The sequence below is a fragment of the Mixophyes fleayi genome, chromosome 5, assembly GCF_038048845.1.
Source record: "Mixophyes fleayi isolate aMixFle1 chromosome 5, aMixFle1.hap1, whole genome shotgun sequence".
NCBI lineage: Eukaryota > Metazoa > Chordata > Amphibia > Anura > Limnodynastidae > Mixophyes > Mixophyes fleayi.
In genome coordinates this window covers 271,075,614-271,097,574 of record NC_134406.1, presented here as the reverse complement: position 1 = coordinate 271,097,574, position 21,961 = coordinate 271,075,614, and the positions used below count along the sequence as shown (strand labels likewise).

Sequence of the window (21,961 nt, the reverse complement as noted above, 5' to 3'; positions counted from 1 at the left end):
ATTTTTACATGAGTTTCTGGGAGTATCAGTACATTTGGAGTCAACATAGCTGAGAGGCAAACCTGGTGCTTTGGAAACAATACATCAATGATGTAATCATCATCTGGGAGGGCTCTGAAACATCCTTAAATTTCTTGAGTACATAAATAACTGCTATGGCCTTGCTTTTACAGCCAAAAATAGTCAGAACTCCATAGTTATTAGATTTAGAAATCTTCATCACAAATAATACTATTGCCACAAAGACTTTCAAGGAAGTCTGTTGATGTCAACAGTTTTATACTTGCAGACAGTCACCCCCACCCTCACTGGCTGCAGAGTATCCAGATTAGTCAGTTCTCGTGAATAAGACATTTACAGATATTAATGGATTTCATTGAACAAGGAGAATTAATGGAGAGACTATTTGGAGAAAATCCTCAACCAAAGCACAATAGACGAAGCCTTCACTAGAGTGATCAACACGGATAGGGAGGATCTATTAAAATACAAACACAGTGAACTAGCCAACACCATACATATAAACTTAAGACAGGGGTATGATGGCAATAAAATCTATTTTATATTAGATTATACATGTGGGTCATATCAACTCAAGAAGATCATAAATCAGCACTGGCATGTACTGAAACAAGATGAGATTCTGAGAGAAACTTTACCAGATCATTCCGATGTCATCTTTAGTAAAGCCCCAGACCTCAACAGAGATTCCTAGTCACCAATCACATCCGTAATAAACGGAATCCCAGTACGAAGGATTGGTTAGCCAGGATGTCACCAACACCTGGATTTTATTATTGCGGAAGTGCGTTAACTGCCAAACTCTAAAGATCACACAACAAAACCCATTTATGAATATCAGGCCACATCTGATGGCAGACTCCATAGGATAAAGGAATTCATCACCTGTGATTCTACAAATGTGATCCACCTCATCCAATCTTGTAGACAGCAATATATAGGCCGCACTTTCAGAAAGGTGACGGTCCGTATAGGTGAACACTTGCGCAACATTAAAAAAGGGTTTGAGAAAGACTCTCTTTCAAATCATTTAGAGAAAAACACAATTGCGACCCCACAGGTCTATCCTTCATAGACATTAAAAAAGTTGTCAATAATTGGAGAGGTGGAGAGGTGGTGATTTAATACAGAAGATTAATAGAGGAAACGAGATTCATCTACAATATGAAAACATTGGCAGCACAAGGCTTAAACATTGAGTTTGGTCTATCATTATGAGGTAGCGACATCTGGTAATCCAGATGAGCTCTGGCTATTAGTCTGGATACAACATAGTAATCTTATGTCATCAATATCCACACACAGACCAGAAGCCTTAAGTCACAAGATGAATATGCGGTAACTCCGATCATATCACCCTGGAGATGCCCAAACTCGTTCGATCTTTGAAGCCAAGCAGGGTGGAGCCTGGTAAGTAACAGGATGGGAGACCCCCTAAGAACACCAGGTATGGCAGTTTTGCTGCTTCTACTATGCACCATTCGCTGCCTTTGGTAAGATATTATTAGGTATTTATGGAATCTGACATATCCGAGCCTATATGACTATGATATCTATAACCTATACATAATACCTTTATAACAATAACCTCTCCAATATCAGCATTTTAACACCATCAATAATCCTTTGCTGAGTAATCATGAACTTATAAATCTTACATTTAGGCCAATATGCTTATATGACTATGTTATTCCATCAATTTGATCTGACATATCAGCCGCAGCTTATCATATTTTATTTAATTTATGTTCATTTCTTATAAAGCCCTTGTTCGTTTATGATCTGTTCCATGCCATTAAGACTTTTAGAAGATTATGTATATCGTTGATCTAATTGTTGGAAGAAAATATCAAAACACAGCCCAGTGGATTATTTCACTATATACACACACACATACACACACATATATATATATATTTATTTATTATGTTGTTACATCATAATTACACCAATTCGGGTGCTATTTGTTACGACTCTGCCTATGCTTTGTATGGTATGTGGCAACAGTACCTCAGATCCACCAGAGGTGCTGCTGTTCCGCCCCTGAACTTTACACCATGCTTGTGTCACGATCTGCCTGCAGCATACTTCTTTGCCTGGCAGCTCCTAACCTGGACTATCAGGCTTTACTATTTGTGTTTATTTTATGTGTTAGCAGCAGTACCTCTGATCACCAGAGGTGCTGCTATTGTGCCTGTTCCTAGTTCCTTAGGAGTTAACACTGCCTCACTCATTATTCCATGCACCTGGGTGTGTTCCATATATACCTGTCACTCCCAGCACACATTGCTGGTTATTGTTGTCATATCCTGTTGTTACACCCTGTGGATTCTTCCTCCTGCTTTGTTCCTGTTATTATGCTGCATTGGGATCTCAACATTCATTCTGCGGACCTGTTTTCATCTGTGAACCTGGTACTTCCCTGTGCATCTCCCTGTACTTGCTGCCTGGAATCTTTCCACACCTCCTGTTTACCTGCAACTGTGTATAGTTGGTATTTCTACAAGACCATACTACATCATCTGTTAAATCTCTTCAGCAATAAACTTTTTGTTTTTTCACCATTATTCATGGCTCCTTAGCTGTATTTCTATATTGATCCGTGACAGCTTGTAGGAGATAACTCCTTTCCTGATTAGACCTGCACCTGTCTCACAGCTCCAAATACCTGCCTCAGTCTGTGCTGTGTGCAGTTCATCGTTTATCCCTGACTGCTGCTTGTTTCTCTCACCCTGATTACTGGACCCTGCTTGTTTGCGTGTTGCCCTGACCTCTGCTTGAATACTGGATTATGCTTGTTTGCTTGTGACCCTGACCTCTGCTTGTCTACTGGACTCAGCTAGTCTGTTTGCTTCCCTAGACTGCCTTGTGCCTCTGGCAATCTGAAATCCTGCCTCCTTAGTCTGGAGCCTCGTGCCTCCTGGGAATTGGGTAACTCATCATACTTATCCCTGCATTTAAACTGTATTTGCATTGCTTGGAACCTGTTGCTTCTGTGGACCTTCTCCTGCCATTCATCACTCCTGTACATCATTGTGTATTGGAGTATACCGGTTTAGTTTGCTACCTGAAATCTGCATGTTCCACGAACTGCATCCATGTTCATGTGTTTTGCATAAAGAAATACACTTGGGTTTTCCTACTACATGTCCTGAATTCACTAGGAATCATAAAACTATTGAGGACAAGACGTAACTAGCACTAATCAAATTGCACCATCTAATATAAACAGTAGTAATAGAGCCGACATATCCTTGAGAAAGTCAGATTGGATGAAACGCATTGGAGACTCCCACCAATCATCACATGCACAGGAAATATAGCGCTGCAATCATTTATCTACATCACCTAACTCACACATCGGAATACAAGACACCTCTTGACGATTACCATCTTCAAAATTTGCGCTATTTGTTTTTATTTCTTAAAGCCAGTGGAGAAACATTTTGAACACTTGTTGGACCATTTGTGACCTAAGGCAATCACAATCTGTGTTTGGATTTTAATACAGGGTGTTCAGAGTCACTGTGCACTTTTCATAAAGCAGTGAAAACAGTGGAGAATTGAACCAGTGGAGAATTTGCCCATGGCAACCAATCAGCATTGAGGTAACATTTCTAATGTACATATTATAAAATTATATGAAGCAGCTGATTGGCTGCCATGAGCAACTTCTCCACTGTTTTCACTGCTTTATGAAAAGACCCCATATGTTTCAGATTTTAATCCCAATATGGTTTTAACAACTGAAAAACGTGTATGGCAAATCGAACATGTATTCCAAAAAGGGGATAGATACACAGATCTGGTGCGAAAGCGATTTGCTGAAAAATTCCCAGACACACCTGCTCCACATCGCAATGCAGTTCGTAACATTATCGATAAGTTTCATGAAACAAGATCTGTGGTTGATGCCAAATGCTGTGGAAGGTCAGCAAAGCTATAGGAGGAGAAACTGCTGGATATTTCTGACAGTATGCTGCAGAGTCCATCACAATCATTACGTACGTTAGCGCAGCAGCATGATATTGGTCTTGGAACTGCTCATAAGGCAGTGAGAAAGAAGTTACGGCTCCTCCCATACAAAATAATGGCGGTACAAGAACTGAAAGCAACTGACCATGAGAAAAGAATACACTATTGTAGATGGTTTAACCAATTTATCACAGAGAATACAGATAATGTGTTGCATGTGATGAAGCGTGGTTCCATCTCTCGGGTTATGCCACAAAATTGAAGATTGTGGTCATCCAATAATCCTCACGTTTTGCACAAAACACCCCTACATAATCTCAAGGTCGGTGTGTGGATTGTGATTTCCAGATGTCGAATTGTGGCCCTATTTTATTTATGAACACAATAAACAGTGAGCGCTATTGTTTGGAGATTCTTTACCCCTTCATCGGTCAGATGACAAGTAATGAAATCAATTACTTATGGTTTCAACAGGATGGGGCTACTGCCCACACATCTTACAGATCTATGCAATTATTAGAGTAGTTTTTTGGAGATCGCATTATTTCCAGAGATAGGTAGGTGGCCACCACGCTCACCAGATCTAAATCCACCAGACTTATCATCATCATCATCATCATCATTTATTTATATAGCGCCACTAATTCCGCAGCGCTGTACAGAGAACTCATTCACATCAGTCCCTGCCCCATTGGAGCTTACAGTCTAAATTCCCTACTATAGACACACACTCACACACAGACAGACAGAAAGACAGACAGAGAGGGAGAGACTAGGGTCAATTTTTGATTGCAGCCAATTAACCTACCAGTATGTTTTTGGAGTGTGGGAGGAAACCGGAGCACCCGGAGGAAACCCACGCAAACACAGGGAGAACATACAAACTCCACACAGATAAGGCCATGGTTGGGAATTGAACTCATGACCCCAGTGCTGTGAGGCAGACGTGCTAACCACTAGGCCACTGTGCTGCCTACTTATCTATGGGAAGCAGCAAAATCTGCAGTGTATCAAGATTATCCGCGCACTGGATGACTGGAAAGCAGCGATACCAGCATTCATTCAGTCTATTTCAAGCGAGCAACTGATGGAGGTGTTTAGAAACAAAATAAAAAGGATCCAAGCATGTCTTGATGCTAACGGTGGTCATTTTCAACATTGCTTATAATTATCATTCCTGTTTACATCATGTATTATACATTGTATATTGAAACGTGTGTTAATAAATATACATAAGTGCACAGTGACTTTCCCAACACCCTGTAGATACCTTTAGTAAACTAGTTATTGATGATCTTACTGGACTGGACACAAACAAATTTCTTACAATCTTACATTTAAGGAGAGAGAGGCGCTTAAAAATTTACAGGCAGATAGAAATATTATTATAAAACCAGCCAAGGAGGTGGTGTAGTGATTTTGGACCTTAACAAATATGAAGCTGAAGTACATAGACAATTAGAGGATGGTGGTACACATAGAAAAAATTAAAATGATCCTACTGATAAAACTCAGATTGAATTGGATAATCTTCTTAAAAGGTGTCAAGAGAAGGGAGTAGTCACGGATCAACTCAAAGATTATTTAAGGATTACATGTCCTACTGTACCAGTAATGTACATTTTGACAAAAATTCACAAATATCCATTTAATTCTCCAGGAAGGCCTATCATAGCAGGGACAGGCAGTATGACCACCAATCTTTCTGAATTTATTGATTTTTACCTCCAACTGATAGTTAAAAACACAAGGTCATTTCTCAAGGATACAGGTAATTTTCTTGCGAAGATATCTACAGCATCTTGGCAAGCCAATTATTTTTTGGTTACGGCAGATGTTTGCAAGTTGTTTACAATTACAGTACACCAACTTGGCATACCGAAATATTGGAATATTTCCTTGGAACCACCTCATACTCTGAAAATATGAAATCCTTTTTGATCGAGGGTATTCATTTTATTCTTACGCACAATTATTTTAGGTTCAAAGAACAATACTATATGCAGGAAATCGGCATGGCCATGGGGACCAGGTTCGCCCCGAGTTATGCTAACCTATTTATGGCATGGTGGAAAGAACTCCATGTGTGGCAGGGACATGACTTTGGGGCGAACCTGGTCCTATGGCACCGATATATAGAGGACATATTTTTCATCTGGCAAGGCAATAGGGAGGAATATGATCTTTTTTGCTCCTATCTCAATACTAACAGTTATAATATCCGCCTTCTATTTGATTTAAGTCAAATGGTTAATATTTTAGACATCACTATTTACATTAGATTCTTGTTTATTTACTAAAAACTTTTAAGAAGCCAGCAGACATTAATAGTTACATACATTTCAACAGTAACCATCACTCAAACTGGCTCAAGGGTATTCCTTTGGGCCAGATGAGAATTAAAAGAAATTGCACAGAAGAAGAATTACATGATCAGATTAAAGAGATTAAAACATGTTTTTTGGACAAGGGTTACAATAAGCTATATTTAGACAAAATGGAATATGATCTAAAGGAGGATAGACAGACGTATACTCTTGAAATCCAAAAAAAAAGGGAAGAATAGATTTGAATGGGCCTTCATTACCCAATTCAATGGCGATAAGAGAATAAAAAAATATTCTCTAGGCATTGGAAACTGTTGAGAAAGGATGAAATCATTGGTCATCAAATACCAAAGAAACCGCTATTTATATATAGGAAAGCACCTAGTATAAGGGACAAACTGGTTAAGAGAGCGTTATCAGATACATCCAGTAGACCTATAAGAACTAAAGGCTTTCATAGATGTGGTCTATGTTGTGCCTGCAGGACAGTGACTTGTTATAATAGTAAGATCAGTGAATTTACGTCCAAAAGGGAAATCGTACAAAATTTCATTAATTTTGATCACATGCCATACTAACTAAGTTGTATACATAGTAGAGTGTAAGTGTGGGTTATTATACATAGGGCGGACTTCATGTCCTTTAAAGATCAGGATTAGAGAACACATAGCTAAATATTTAAAAAGGTTTGACCACTCAGTCATCATCCCTTCATTTTAAAAATACACACTCCTGCAATCCTAATCATATTAATAATTTTTTGGCTGTTCAGAGAATAGACTTCCAATGGAGAAATAGGGATATGGATAATAGACTTGCGAAGGCAAAAATGCACTGGATTTATAAATTAAATACTCTTATCCCTGGGGGTCTAAATTCTGTTTTTGAATTGAAAAGGTTTTTATAGAATATTGATTACATTTCTTGTCTTTTGTTTGTTTTCTGTGTTTTTGAGTCATTATAGGTACAAGAAATAAGAATGAATTTCTTTGTAATGTCTATTTCCATTCTATATATTATTGGTACCCTTAGATTAGTTTATGTTTGTATTAGATAGGTTTATTATATATTGTACATCATATATTACAATGTCATACTTTGTTATGTTACAATAGGGAGGGAAGTAGATACTATCTTCCATTGTTGTGATATGTCTTAAGGTATGGAAAATGCATTTCTGGCTTTTGGTATGTCAGGTAACACATTTAATGCATTACAGTTCCCATGCCTCGTTTTGAGATATATATTTATGATTTCCGTTGCATACGGATCTTTTTTCAGTGTCATTCATTATTGGCATTCATAGAATAGTTTATGATGTATTAGACAGGATTATACTAATACACTCATATTTTGATATGGTATAATAGGGATAACAGTAGAACCATATTCCATTGTTGTGATGTATATTAATTCATGAATAATACATTTTCAGTTTCTTGTAAGCCAGGAAAGGGAGCCGAGAGGCATTCACGGATCAATATACGAAATTAGCCAAACAACAATACCGCAAGGGGAGCTGAGAGGTATCCGAAGATTTAAAGAAAACTAAGCAGGGTTTTCTAGACAAACTAAGTGGTATAAAAGAAAACGTACCACCTGCAGGTGACTCCCTACAATCCACTAACCAGGAATTTGAAAAAAAAAACAGACTTTTTTTTTTTTTTTAGAACTGTCAACGAAAATATCCCCTCTGTCCATACAACAGCAGACAATAAGTCCTATCACATCATGCCTCAAAAGGAGAAGAGACCTATGGGACTTAGAGGAACAAGAGGAGGACGCAGGTTTAGGAGCAAGACCCAAAATAAGGAAGTAGATCCAAAGGAGAAAAGGCATATTCAACCTTAGCAACCTCGAGCGGATTGCCCCTCGAATCAATATCCTTCATAAAGGATTGAAATTTGCTCCGGAAAGGGGCCTCAATAAGTTTAATACATTCATCGACATTCAGAAATTTACAAGAAAACTCACTCTAAAAAAGTATTTCTCAGACCCTTCTAAAGCTATCATGAGCAATCACGGCTCAAATGCACACGACCAATTCAAGCATACTACTCTTAAAGTCCCATCCAAGTTATACCCCAGTCATTCCAAAGGCCCGTTCATTAACACTTTTCAAAAGTTAGTTGAAAATGATCTTAAAACTCTGCCACGCGATTTTGCGCAGACGCGAACTATCCAGCGTCTTTTACACAGGATTGTGTACACATCTACAAGGACCAAGGCACGGTCGTACAGGATTTCAACTCTCAAGCAGATACATCTCTGGGGCATCTGTTCGGAACGACGACGGGACAGCAAACTCGGTACCGGGACTCTCCGGGCAAGCATCCAAGGAAAGGTTAGTCCCTAATAGCCCCTTCTTCGGACTCCTGTTTCATTACCAACTGATGTGGAATTCTATTAGGACACTAATACGGACATTTGGGAATCTATTACTTATTTTGCAGTTATCAACGGAGCTGTATATATTATACCACCACTACCATCATTACTCTGTTGTGGACAACACACATCCATAGTGTTTCTGTGCTTTACATAAGCGTTTCAGCCTGTTTTCGATTTGGTGCACCATTCACCTTTAGATAGTTTGTTGTTGGTAATTGATCCATCAAGGAAGCTGCTTTCATTTATGTATGTATTTATATACATTATTACACTGTGGCCAATTTATTTATATATCTCTTTATTTTTATATTGAATATACAAAATCAGCAGATTGGTTTTAGGCATATCCAGTGCACTGGTTCGATTATTATCATTAATATTACCTCTTTCGAAATCCCTGATTTGTCTCATCCAACAATTGTTCTAATACCCAACATCTGCGCCTGGGAGCCGACCACCTTACTATACTTAGTTTGGGGATTGGGACGAGCCCAATCACTACTCCCGTAAGCAGCAACGCACACTAGATGAGGTAGCGCAGATGCCTTACTTTTTAATATACTTCCGCCCTAGTCATAGGTAGTTTTAAGCGTCAGTTGCGTTCAGACATGCATTGCATGCAATTGCGTTCATTGGCGTTGTTCTGGTGCATGCGCAGACCTTTTCCACACAAGATACAGCACACAGATAAATTAGGCCAAACGGTGTCTGTATGTATGTGCGTATATATGCAAAAATACTATTTCTTTGAGTCCAGGCAGAATTGAGATCCACTACAGGGGTTAAATGGTGAAGCCTGAAGCGGCTTATTCTCAGAGACAAAGGTTCAGCTAAATAAAAATCCTTAAAAAATAAGGTATTTATATTATAAAGGATAAGGGTTTTACTTTGCTTTAGATTGTTTACTTTGAGATCCAATCATACCTCTGACTGCATCTTCCTTGGTTATCATGTCTTTATTACAATTAGTTAAGACCGCATTCAGCATCCAGCTAGATTTACATGGTATTAGGCATCATTCAATTGCCTGCAGAGTGAGGTGCATCGAAGCCTCGCAATGGATTTTTACCATCATAAATTTGGTGCACAAAAAAAGGAGAGAGAGAAAAGGACTGCGGAAAGCCGGAGAACGCTTGAAAGTGTAGGATTTACAGGTTCCTCTCATTTGTCTGAGGTCAGATGGAGGGTGATAGATCATCAATAACAACAAGTTGAAATTGAAGTGAATGAAAATCTGTAATTGTTGTTGTTGATGATGGTAGTAGTTCAAGTAATATGATAAGATGGACATCTGGCACATACTACACTAACTTCAGAAACACACTTACGTACTCCACATAACGCAGATGTCACTGATGTTTGTTCCACATCTTACTAAAAGGTGTCATCTGATATTGAATTTGATAGCAACAAGATGATATTGAATTTCAGTATTGGCCTTCTCTAACCAGATTTCTCAGTGACCCAAATAGAAGATGCCATTCGACAAGGTCCAGAATTATACGCAACATTTTTCCCACCTGATAAACATGGGAGCCAATTTCCTACTTCTATATTAAATTGTCACTTAAATAGCCAACAAACAGTTCCTTGTGACTGGTTAGTTTGGAGTAAGGCTAAGCAAGCTTTGTTCTGCGTTCCCTGTTTTTTTATTCAGCAAACTCCCAGCAACACATCGTTCAGTTTTGACAACAGAAATCAATTGGGGACTTTCAAACGGTTCTAAAAAAACCCCAAACAACTTTACAATAAAATACCTGACCAAGAAAATAGTAAAAATCACTGGTCATATTATATAGAGTGAGAAAATGTGGAAAATAATCTTGAAAAACAAACACCTCAGTTGAAAGTGTATTATGGCAAAAAATCCAGAATGAAAGAAAAGTTTGGAAAGCCTCATTATCAAGATTTCTCTATATAGTTCTCTTCCTTGAAGAACGTGGACTTGCTTTTAAAGGAATGTATACGTTTTAAGCCACCCACAACACTTTGCTTGCAGAGCAGTTGAAAAAGGTGCAAAGAAGAAATAAAAAAAATAAAAAAAAAGATTACAAAAGTACATTACTTGTCAGCTGAAAATCAAATTAAAGTTGCATCATGTTGTGCCGAATAGGTGTTTAACTGTATTTTAAAGGAAAGAGAAACGGCAAAGTATTTTTCTATCATTTTAGATGCAACAACAGACTTGGCACACATGGAGCAAACTGCATTCATGTTGAGTTATATTATTGCAGTAAACAATGAATATGAAGTTTTAGAATGATTTTTGGAATTCGCCAACTACAGTAAAAAAAATTGAAAAAAATTCAGGGGAAGCCTTTGCAGATTTAGTTATATAAAAACTCAATATTCTGATAAGCAATTGTTGTGGACAAGGCTAAGACAGTGGTTCTAACATGAGTGGAGCATACACAGGGTGGTCCAAGCTCGAATTTTATAATTAAATCTGCTTCATATTTTTTCTTTTTCTCCTGTGTCTGCCACAGATTGAATCTGTGTGGTGTACATGTAGCAGAATGTTGTCCTGAGGTGACCTTTTTTGGCATTGTACAAAAGCTGTATAATATATTTAATGGCAGTCCTCAGAGGTGGGAAATCTTGAAAGAAAATATTGGTGCTTCGCTCCACTCTGTCAAATACATGCTGGTCTGCAAGGGTAGAGAGTCAATCCCTTTGATGAAAGACCTGGGATCCAAAAAGGCAAATGAGTCCGTGTTGGAATTAAACTTAATGTCAGGAATATGAACCAATGTAAATTCTGTAAGTATCTATTTGGAGACATTTGATTTGTGTTTTGATGGCATCTGTTTGGCTAAAAGCCCTTACAGCTATAAATTACAGAATCACAGTTTTCTAAGCGTGAAAGACCGCGGTTGATAAAGAAATTGTAAATCTTTCCAGTCTTGTAGAATTAAAAGCAATCAGAAATAACTGGTGAACTATCTTAAATGAATCCAGAATGATCACTAAAATTTTAAGCATACCAACCGAGTTTAGATCTTTTCAGGAAAACAGTCAAAGAAAAAACAAGTTTTTTTGATTATCCATCAACTGAAGAAGCTTGCACATCTCCTGCTCCTCACACCTCCAGTGTGTTTATCAGGCGGGAGATTGCTTTAGTTTTCCCATCCTTTCCCCTAGAAGTGTCTGCACATATCAATTTTATTTGTCTTTTATTGTTTAACAAAATGTGAGTATTAATTATATGATTAAAGAATGTATGAGGATTTTAAAATTGTCCTAAAAATTGTCTTATTTTCCTTCTATATTCTGCACAACTGCCACATGGTGAGGATCTAACTCCTAAGGAAAAGATCTAAGGAAAAAAAGAGCCCTATATAGAAGTAACAAAATAAAATAAAAAAAAATAACATTTCTAGTAAGTTTTCTGGTACTAGGGGGCAGCAGGCGTGGAAAGAGTCCTCACAAAGATCAACATTTTACAACTTAAAGGAAATTTCCTATTTGTCACATATTTTGCTCAGATAGCAGGAGTTATTTAAGAGATAACTTCTACCTGAAACTCATAAGAGAGCAATTGTAGGAGGGGGCTTTTTCAATCTATCTCATGCAATAAACGTGCGTGAATGAAAATACAAAGGAATATTGGCTTACTATCGGTTGCAAGAGCATTGATAACAGCTTTGCAATTTTAACTGTTTGCAACAGAATAGATATAGTCAAACATTTCTGCAGAACTTGCAATCAGACCACTCCACCCATCATGACAAGGCCAGAAGAGGGTGAAATGCGCTGAATAAGGAGATCACAGAGGTCATTATAGGCCACTGACAGTTGTTTACTAATTCAGAGACACTCTCTTATGTGAACTAATGACCCGGAGCACTTTCCCCCTCGGAGCCTGACAACACAAAGGAAAGGTGAGATTACGCTCACACCGCAGCAGAAGGAGAAAGTGAAGGCGGTCACACCGACACAGCTGTGTATTCTAGCTACATCTAGTAAATGACTGTATGCGCACCAAACACTTTCAAAACCTAAAAAACAAATGGTGGGGGTGGTAAGCGATTTCATTGAGCTTACGATTTCAGCTGCATTTTGTTTAAAGCATGGAGTTAAATCAAGTAAGGAGTGTTGTGCTGAGAGAGTGAGATACACTGAGGAATTAATCTGAGTGCTTACTGAAGGAGATACATTTTTCTGTGTGGAGGGGCTGGGAATGACCAGACTGATTTGGTGCATGTTGGCAGCAATGACAGAGTTCGAGGAACATGTGTTGTCCTAAAGAATAATTTCAGGGACCTGGGTAGCAAACTTAAGGCAAGGACATCCAATGCAGAATTTTCAGAAATACTACCTGTGCCACGCACTAGTCCAGGGAGGCGGCAGCAATTAGGAGGTTAAAGCGTGGCTGAGAGACTGGTGTAGGAAGGAGGGTTTTGGATTCTTAGAGCACTGGGCTGATTTCTCGGTCAGTTGCCATCTTTATTGTCAAGACTGATTGCACCTGAATGAGGAGGGGGCTGCTGTGCTAGGGGAGAGAATGGTTAGAAGGTTGGAGCAGGTTTTAAACTAGGTTTTGGGGGGGGGGGGGGCTCTTCAAGCATTTACAGAATAGACATTGAGAGTAGTAAGAAGGAATTTTACAAGAGTCAAGGGGGTGGAGAGGGGAAAAAGGGAAGAAAAGCCAATAAGGAGAAGCCTGGATAAGGTCAATAATAAAAAAAACTGTCATATCAAAACAAAAAGGAATACCGAAGGGAAGCAATGGACTTAAGTTTATGCTTGCAAAAGCAAGAAGCCTGAAAATCGGATCAGTACATTTTGGTGACTGTGCTTGATCCTCAGGTTTAAGAGCTATGTCTTCTCTGCTTCCAACTGACACAGATCTCAAGAGATGCAAGATGCTCCTTGTGAGCAAGATGACAGCTCAAGTGTAACATGACAGGACAGCATCTGCTCCTTCAGTTTATCAGTCAACTGCTGCTAGGAAAAAAACTTAGCTTTACCAAGAGACCCAGGGACGATGCAGATGACTCAACACAACACATTGACATCAGGGAGAAAATGTATCAAGGTCTGATTCTTTCAGCGTGTTAAAATCACGGCAAGTGTTAACAAATGTATTAAGCTGCGATATTTACCCTGATCTTCAAAATCGTTGGTTATCTCTGGCGATTTGCTGCAATGTCAACCACTCCCGTGTTTAGCAAACTCTCCCGTGTTTTAGTTGTAAAAATTTAAACCTCATTTCTGATTGGTTGAGTTTGAACTGCAAAATCCACAGGATTTTGACCTCACTAACATTATAAAAAAGCCAGCTGCTTCCTTATTTCAGTTGAAAGGGGTTTAAGGAGTTTGAGAGAGAGAAAAGTGGTGAGGAGGGATAGTCTTTGTGTGAGAAGGTTGGCTTAATTTAATTTTTTATTTCTTTTGGTTTATTGTCTGCTCTTGTTTGTCTTACCGTCTGTTTTTTTTGGCCTCTTTGCTTTTTATTTTTTTTATTTTGATTTTTTGAGTGCATTTTCAGTGTATTTTCATAAGTGTGTGTTGTCTTTCCCTTCTGTTTTTCTTTTATAGTTTTTTTTTTAGTTATTTGTGGACACCCTGTGTGTGACCATGTTGAGAGGAAGGCGAGGTTAGGAGGGTAGGGAGAGTTGGGAAGAGGAGAGAGAGGAGGTCAGGAGGAGCAGCCAGGGCCTTCTGCTGGTAAAACAAAGTCTGAGCGGAATGTCCGATTTAGTTTTGCCAAAAACTGTGCCCTTGTGCACAATTTAGTGCCAATATATGATAAGATATTAGGCAGCCTCGCTGCAAAAACAGAGTTTTCCAGAAAAAAACAAATGTGGGCAAATTTAACTGATGCAGTGAATGCAGTGGCCCCATCAAGCAGTCTGTGGAAAACTGCAGAAAACACATCAGTGACATAAAACGCTGAGTAAAAGAGAAAATGGCTGAGGAGCGACGAGCTGCAGCAGGTACTGGCGGTGTGATTATATCAGAGAGGGTGATACAAGGCTCAAGAAATGCAAAAACACCAACAAACCCCACATCTTCAGATGTAAATTTATACCCCTGCCTAAAAAATAAATATCCAGATTATTGGAATCTATATTACCCCACACTACTACTACTACTACATCATTTACAGAATGTGACTCATCACCTTACCAAACCTTCAAGGGAATATCATGTACCTTAGGATGTGTTAATTTACACATCTTTTAACCACTTATTTATTCATCTACTCACCAAATAATTTTTTTAATTTTGGCAGTTCAAACAGTTAATGTGTGAAGACCTTTGTGGTTATTAGTATATGTGTATTTTGAATCACCAAAATTGAATGTACAAAGTTATATGATATTAGGTGAGGTTGTCAGTCAAAAATTAATGGTGTAGTGTACCTTTGTACAAGTGGTTATTTTTGCATTTTATTTCATAAGTACTGGTGGAGGGCCGCCGCTAGTCGTAACATATTCATCCTACGAAGCGAAATTTAAGCAGCTTATTCCACCTGAGGTCCTTGAGGGAATAAATATCTGGGACACAGACCGACCTGTGTCTCAACCATTGCCTAGTAAGTATTGTATAATGCTTTAATTGTGAAAAATGTATGTGTAAACATTTATCCTGCAGCGTAATTCAATTTTTCCCATAGAAGTCGGAACACTTTTATATTTTTTCATTATAATGCATTAAATTTATTGGAACACAAAGTATTATTTTATGTTACATTTCACATGTGTCTACACACAGGCTCAGCACAACAGCTACAACTGAACATTCACCACCAAACCAACCCCACACACAAAGTGCACCTACATTGGGTGAATCTGAGAGTTTAGTAATGTGCAGGCAAACTTGCTTGCTTTCCATCAGGAATCCAAAGGCAACTGGGCAAAGGAATTCGAGTGTTGCAACATATGCACGATGAACAAAAGCACACAGCTCAATGGACCATATTGACAGCTCTGTGGTCTGCATACATAATGCTATAGACAATCAAACAGGGGCGATGCGTGAAAGGTCTACCAATTTAATATCTGTTTTGACCCAAATCATGACAAGACTCCCACTTCCCACAACCTCTGATATGCAATGGAGCTTAGCACAGCCGCAAGGTCTATTTATAGTATTAGGGGATTTTCCCACGCTGTCGTGGGAAACCCCACGCCAACTCTCCTCCACTCTGATCACCTCTTCCCACTCTAGAATCCAAGACTTCTCCCGCGCTGCCCCCCTTCACTGGAACGACCTCCCTCGCTCCATCCGTCTCTAACCACACCTGTGCTCCTTCAAACGGGCACTTAAAACTCACCTGTTCCTTAAGGCCTACCAACCATCCACTTAACCTCTCATCTCTTCTGTTTCTCCCCTGGCCCCATTTTTTCTCTCCCCTTTGCTTCACTGGCATCTGTGCCTGATTTTGTTCACCCTCCCTTAGGATGTAAGCTCGTATGAGCAGGTCCCTCTTTCATCCTGTCTCCATACCTGTTCTTCCGCTCCGTCTCTACTGTATTTGCCTGCCCGGAGTTTCTGAAGTATTGGTATTTTATGTTTAATGTTCTGTACTGTTTTACCCTGTATGGTCTACTGTTTGTACTGTGTACGGCGCTGCGGAAACCATGTGGCGCCTTACAAATAAATGATAATAATAATAATAATAATAATATTATAAACAGACCTTGTCACTGAAGTGCTTGGTTTGTTAAAGTGTGCATGTCCTTTTTAAGATCCAACATAGGGGAGGGTGGGAGGGCCCAAGGACATCTTGCACAACTTTTCCTTTCATCTACCGCTGTGTGCCAATGTTACCTACATGTGCTAAAAACTGTTGTCTGCTTTGCAAAACTCAAAGACACCCATTGATGATGCAGATGACTCAGCACATCATTTTGACATCTGGTCTGGTCTTCTGTAAACGAATTGACCAAAATTAGTGACACCTCTGCTTTAACTCCACCTGATCCTACTATCAACATCCAAAGAATGGTGGAGGACCACTGTTAATTTTTTTGAACAGTATAAAGACAACAGGTTTATTAACAAAGAACAACTTTGCTTGCAGAAGTAATGTAAGCATGGATGTCAAAATAGACGTGTATATGTATAACTCAAACCTTTCACTTTTGCTGCTGCTTCATCAGTATTACACAAAGTGTTTCTAATGTGCACTTTACATCACAGGTACCTAGCTATATTTTAATGTTTTGGGAATTGGGGCAGATTCGAAGAGCAGTGATGACTTTGCTTTTTGCTGTGAATTTCAATGGCTCTTTAGTGCATTGTCTGGAACAAGATCCGATATACTCATGTCAGAGTGATCACAGCCAATTTTTGGAAACCTGGTGGATTTACCCATCTGAAGTTTGTTTTAAATCAGCCTTTTTAATTGCTTCTCTCTCATACGTGTGACCACACACTTTGTTTTTCACTGGTTCACCATCTCCAACTGTGTTATAGGAGTGCTCTGGGTGATGACAATCTCCTCGTCTTCATCTTCCGGTGACACACCCATTTGTTTTCTCAGGTCTCTTAGCTGTTCTTTAAATTGGACATATATATCGTCCTGCCTCCGGCCCTCCTCTGTATTATTCTTCTGAAGAGCAGTGTATCTCTCTTCTATTCTCAGCAACCACGTCCTGTTGCCTAGCAGCAGGACGCTATCGCTGCTCACCTGTCTGCAGCCAGCATGTCTTACCGCCAAACTCTCCCTAACCCTATAAGGAGGCACCTTAGGGTATATAAAGCAGCCTCGGACACGTCTAATGCCAGAGTATTTGGTCGTCAGCCTTGCTCCAGCGTTTGTTCCTGTGTTGCTGTCATTTGGATTCTGACCCCGGCTTGTTCCGGACTTCTCCTTTGGTTCCTGATTCTGGCTTTGAGTGATATCTGGTACTGACCCGGCTTCCTGACCATTCTCCTGCTTCTGATTTGGCTATATCCGTTCCTCTGGTTTTGACTCCGCTTGCTGACTACTCTACCATCCTGCAGGGCTGTCACCGCTTCCTCAACTGTTACCTCGCCAGCTGACTGATACTGAGGGCCGCGACCTGCACGTCCCTTGCAGCAAAAGTCCATACCTCCTTGCGGAGGTTCCTGGTGAAAACCAGGGGCGTGTTAGACTCCGCACCTCTGTACTCAGTAGCGCCAACTGCTGGCAGGTATCATCAATTCCACCTAGTGATTCTGACAAGAAACCTACAGATACTGTGGATTACATCCAATATGATAGCAATCAGCATCAGATATGGCTAGGTAATATACCATTTGGCCAAATGAAAAGGATAAGATGAAATTGTACAGAAGATCGGGTCTTTAGGGACCAAGTAAAGGATTTGAAAATCAGCTTTCATTGAGAAAGGTTATACAATGGATTTGTTAGATAAAAGTAGAAAATAAAGTGTTACAAGTAAATAAAGTTTATTCATTTTGAAAGATAAACAAAAAATTGAGCGTCCCAAGAAATATAACTGGGCATTTATATCCCAATATAGTAAAGATTATAAAACCATTGAAAAAAAAATCTTCAGAAAATATTGGGAGATTTAACGTAAGGATAACATCATTGGGGATCTGATACCGGAGACACCAGTATTTATATATAGAAAAGCCCCTAATTTGAAAAATAAATTGGTGAGAAGCACATTACCAGAGGATTTGAGGAAATCCATCAGGACTGTAGGTTTTCACAGGTGTGGAATGTGCATGGCCTGTAGAACCATCAAATCAAACATGAGCAAGACCACGAATTTGGGGAACAATGGAGATATATTTAAGTTTAATCAATTTATAACGTGTCACACGAAAAATGTAATATACATCATTGAATGCAAATGTGGAAAATTCTATGTCAGGAAAACAACAATTAGATTGCGTGAACATATATATAATATACGCAGGTGATTGGAGACCCATTCAGTGTCTAATCATCTTAAGATCCACCATTCATGCAAACCAGATAATATTAAACAATTCTGGGGCAAACAGATGTTTGAACGCAGCTGGAGCAATAGAGACATTACAGGTTCTCTGTCTAGGGCAGAGATGAAATGGACATTTATATTGAAAACTGACCCCTAAAGGTCTTAATGTAGATTTTGTACTCAAGTGGTTCATGTAAGGAAGAAACTCAAATTTTTGACATATAAATATTATATACAATATACCATTATTCCAAGGTATGCAAGGTGTAAGTGTACACCATATGGCTACGTAGAATCAATTTGAGAAAGGGAGAGAGAATTGTAGTATTCTCTATACATTGAATAGAATAGCAATTCTTACAAAAGAATATCATCTCCCTATGGGACTTATAATGAAAAAGGATAAATGTGGCCAAGTAGAAATTCTATATCTACATTGTTAAGAATGATATTTGTTAGCAATGGTTAAATGAATCACATTAAGATATTGTTTTATTTCTGTTTTATGTGTTGAATATTACAAAAGACTTAAAATACAAGATAAAAAGAATGAAAAAAGAAAAAGCGATGCACCACATTTTCATAATCGTGTCTCATTTTAATTGAATTCCATCTGTATAGTAGTCAGTTTATTTTGTACCTATGTATAACATGCATTTATGTTGCTTTTTTGATGTTTTGAAAATTAAGACAGTTTAGCGTACTTTGTTTCTTAGTTAGTTTGTATAACTTGAATAGACATGCAGAGCTAAGGGTGAATAGACCTTATTATAAACATCGAGTTTCTCCATAAGGAAGTTTACATACTTACCATGGCTACAAAGATTTGATCAGCCGGATTTGGATATATTAATAAAGTTTTATTGAAACTTACGGAAATCGCGTCAAACGGAGGCGCTCAATTGAAGTCAAGCCTCGTTTTGAAGAGGAGAATGATTAAGATGCCGGAAAGGTTAGACTTAAAGATAGCCTTGATAAAGACTCACGTAATGGAGTCGAGACACGTTCGGCATTTGGACGCAAGTCTGACTACCTTAGAATTAGATCCTGATTGTTTTGAATGCCATTCTTTCAGAGGAGTCCGGTACAAGACCTATTATTAATATTGTCGAATGTTTTATATTTTATATGTTTACATTTTTATTTATTGGAGTGTTTCTTTATGTGAGGAGTGCATATTAAACGATAATGCACTAGAACCATTTATTCTCCCTTATTCCATGGTCTGTGGAGTCTCCAGTTGATATAGAGGGAGGAAGAGATGGGATGTTTTCACTGAAAGGCTGACTACCTTTGGAGATATTGTAAGCACAGGTCCTTTGGGGGACATCATGTTTGAAGAGCACAAGTATAGGTGGCTCTAATCTGTATTTCACGGTGGAAAAAAAAAAGTTCTTTGGGACTCTATGGTTTCAGGAACTCTTTCATAGCGCAGTGACATATTACACTATTACTTCCATAGTTGTACGAGCTTGAATTTTAGATGGACAGACAATTAATTCTGTATAGAGGAAGAATCCCACAAAGTGAAGTGTTCTGGGAGAATTCACAACGTGAATGGTTTTGGGAGAATTAATTTATCCTGCTGTGTGCATAAGAGCGAGCGCCAACTGTACCTGAATATCTGGGTTTTTTTAATTCACTGTTTTAGAGCAAAGTGGATCCTCTTTACATCTATTAGGCTGCACACCAAGTGGAGCGCCATACTTATCAATTTCATATATTTTTGTTTAGAAAGTAAATAACCAGTTATTACTGTAGTCTGATTTTTATCATCTCCCCCACCAGAGATATTAAGGGTCAATTTCAGTGAACAACAAGCAATGTCAAAGTGCTCTAATACAAAATTAGACAAGACAGATAACTCAATTTGTTTGTAAAATCTTTCAGTATATAGCTATTCTCTATAAAAAATTACAGCTGTGAAATTTTATTCCTTCCCACTGAAATAAAATCCCCAAAAATTTAAGTTGGACTTAAATGTCAGTCATAAGGAAGAAAGGCATAGAAATCATTATAATGACAAAATGTAGCTTGAAATGTGCTGAAAATAATGATTAGCTTTCTATGACTTTTCTAAGCAGTAATATTTTATTTACCCCAAAACATCAGCAACAACAAAAAGTGTCATACGTCATGATACAAAAATGCCTGCCAACTTCATATGACGGTAAATAAAAATAAAGTAATGGTGGATTCTAACTACTGACTTACAGGGGTCAAAACAAAAACGAAAAAAATTAAAAATGCTAAAGCAACCAATTAATTTAATTCTGGACCATTTAATATGGATTGACACAGATGTGATAACTGATATCCGCCTACTGGTAGACACGGTCTGGTGAGGAGTACAACGCCGGTGTAGACTGGTATTCTTTTGGTGTCATCTTGACCCAAATGATTACTGGAAAGTATAAATACCTTAGTAGACTATTAAATGCACCAGGTGTGGACGCAAAAGACATCATTAAAAAAGGTAAAAAAGATTTTAAATTTCAAAATGAATAATTATCACAGTAAATGATGCAATTTTAATATCTATAGGCAGAAGAGTGGATTCAGCACATTGCTTGTGGGAAAATATGTTCAAAAATCATTGATTTTCAAGTGCAGGAACGTAGAATAAAAAGCACCATGAGATAAATGAGGTCTCAGATGTGGATCCTGCCCAGACACATTCCCCTCTCATACACTATAGGGTACAGTAAAATACACACAGAACTGACTGCATTATCAAACTGATTTTCCTACAATAATTCTTGTTAAAAAACGAGACAAATAAATAAATAACTAATTGTATAGTAAGAAAATTTAGAGACATATTACAAATTGTTCCAGAAATGTTTCTAACGAAGTTCGCCACCTTAGACTGTAGACTAAGCTCTCACGAGCAGGGCCCACTTCCATGAAGCCACCAGCTCACCTGTATTTTCCCTTCTATCCTCCACCTATGGCTCTAATCCTGTTTCCTGCCCCCACACTCCTGGGTACAGGCTCAGATTACGCTAAGGAACTATCCCTTACCGAGAACATCATTTCCTGCTCGTCTTGGCTATCTGTTTGCTGTATATACTACTGTGCTGCCTATTTAGTAGCCCACTGGTTTAGCTTTCATTGCAATGCCCTGTTTTGTCTTGTACAGTTTTACTATATTCTCGGTCTGTGTGCTTATGTTAGGGAATTTAGACTGTAAACTCCAATGGGGCAGGGACTGATGTGAATGAGTTCTCTGTACAGCGCTGCGGAATTAGTAGCGCTATATAAATAGCTGCTGATGATAATAATGTACAGAGCTGCAGAACTTATGTGGTGCCTTATAAATAAGATATAACAACAACAACATAACTAACAGATTAT

The 21,961-nt window shown here is 38.5% G+C and overlaps 1 pseudogene; it reads left to right on the top strand.

Moving 5' to 3' along the window:
• The first annotated feature begins 1,361 nt into the window (after positions 1–1,361).
• Positions 1,362–1,480, top strand: LOC142159665 (5S ribosomal RNA; annotated as a pseudogene).
• The last annotated feature ends 20,481 nt before the right edge of the window (positions 1,481–21,961 follow it).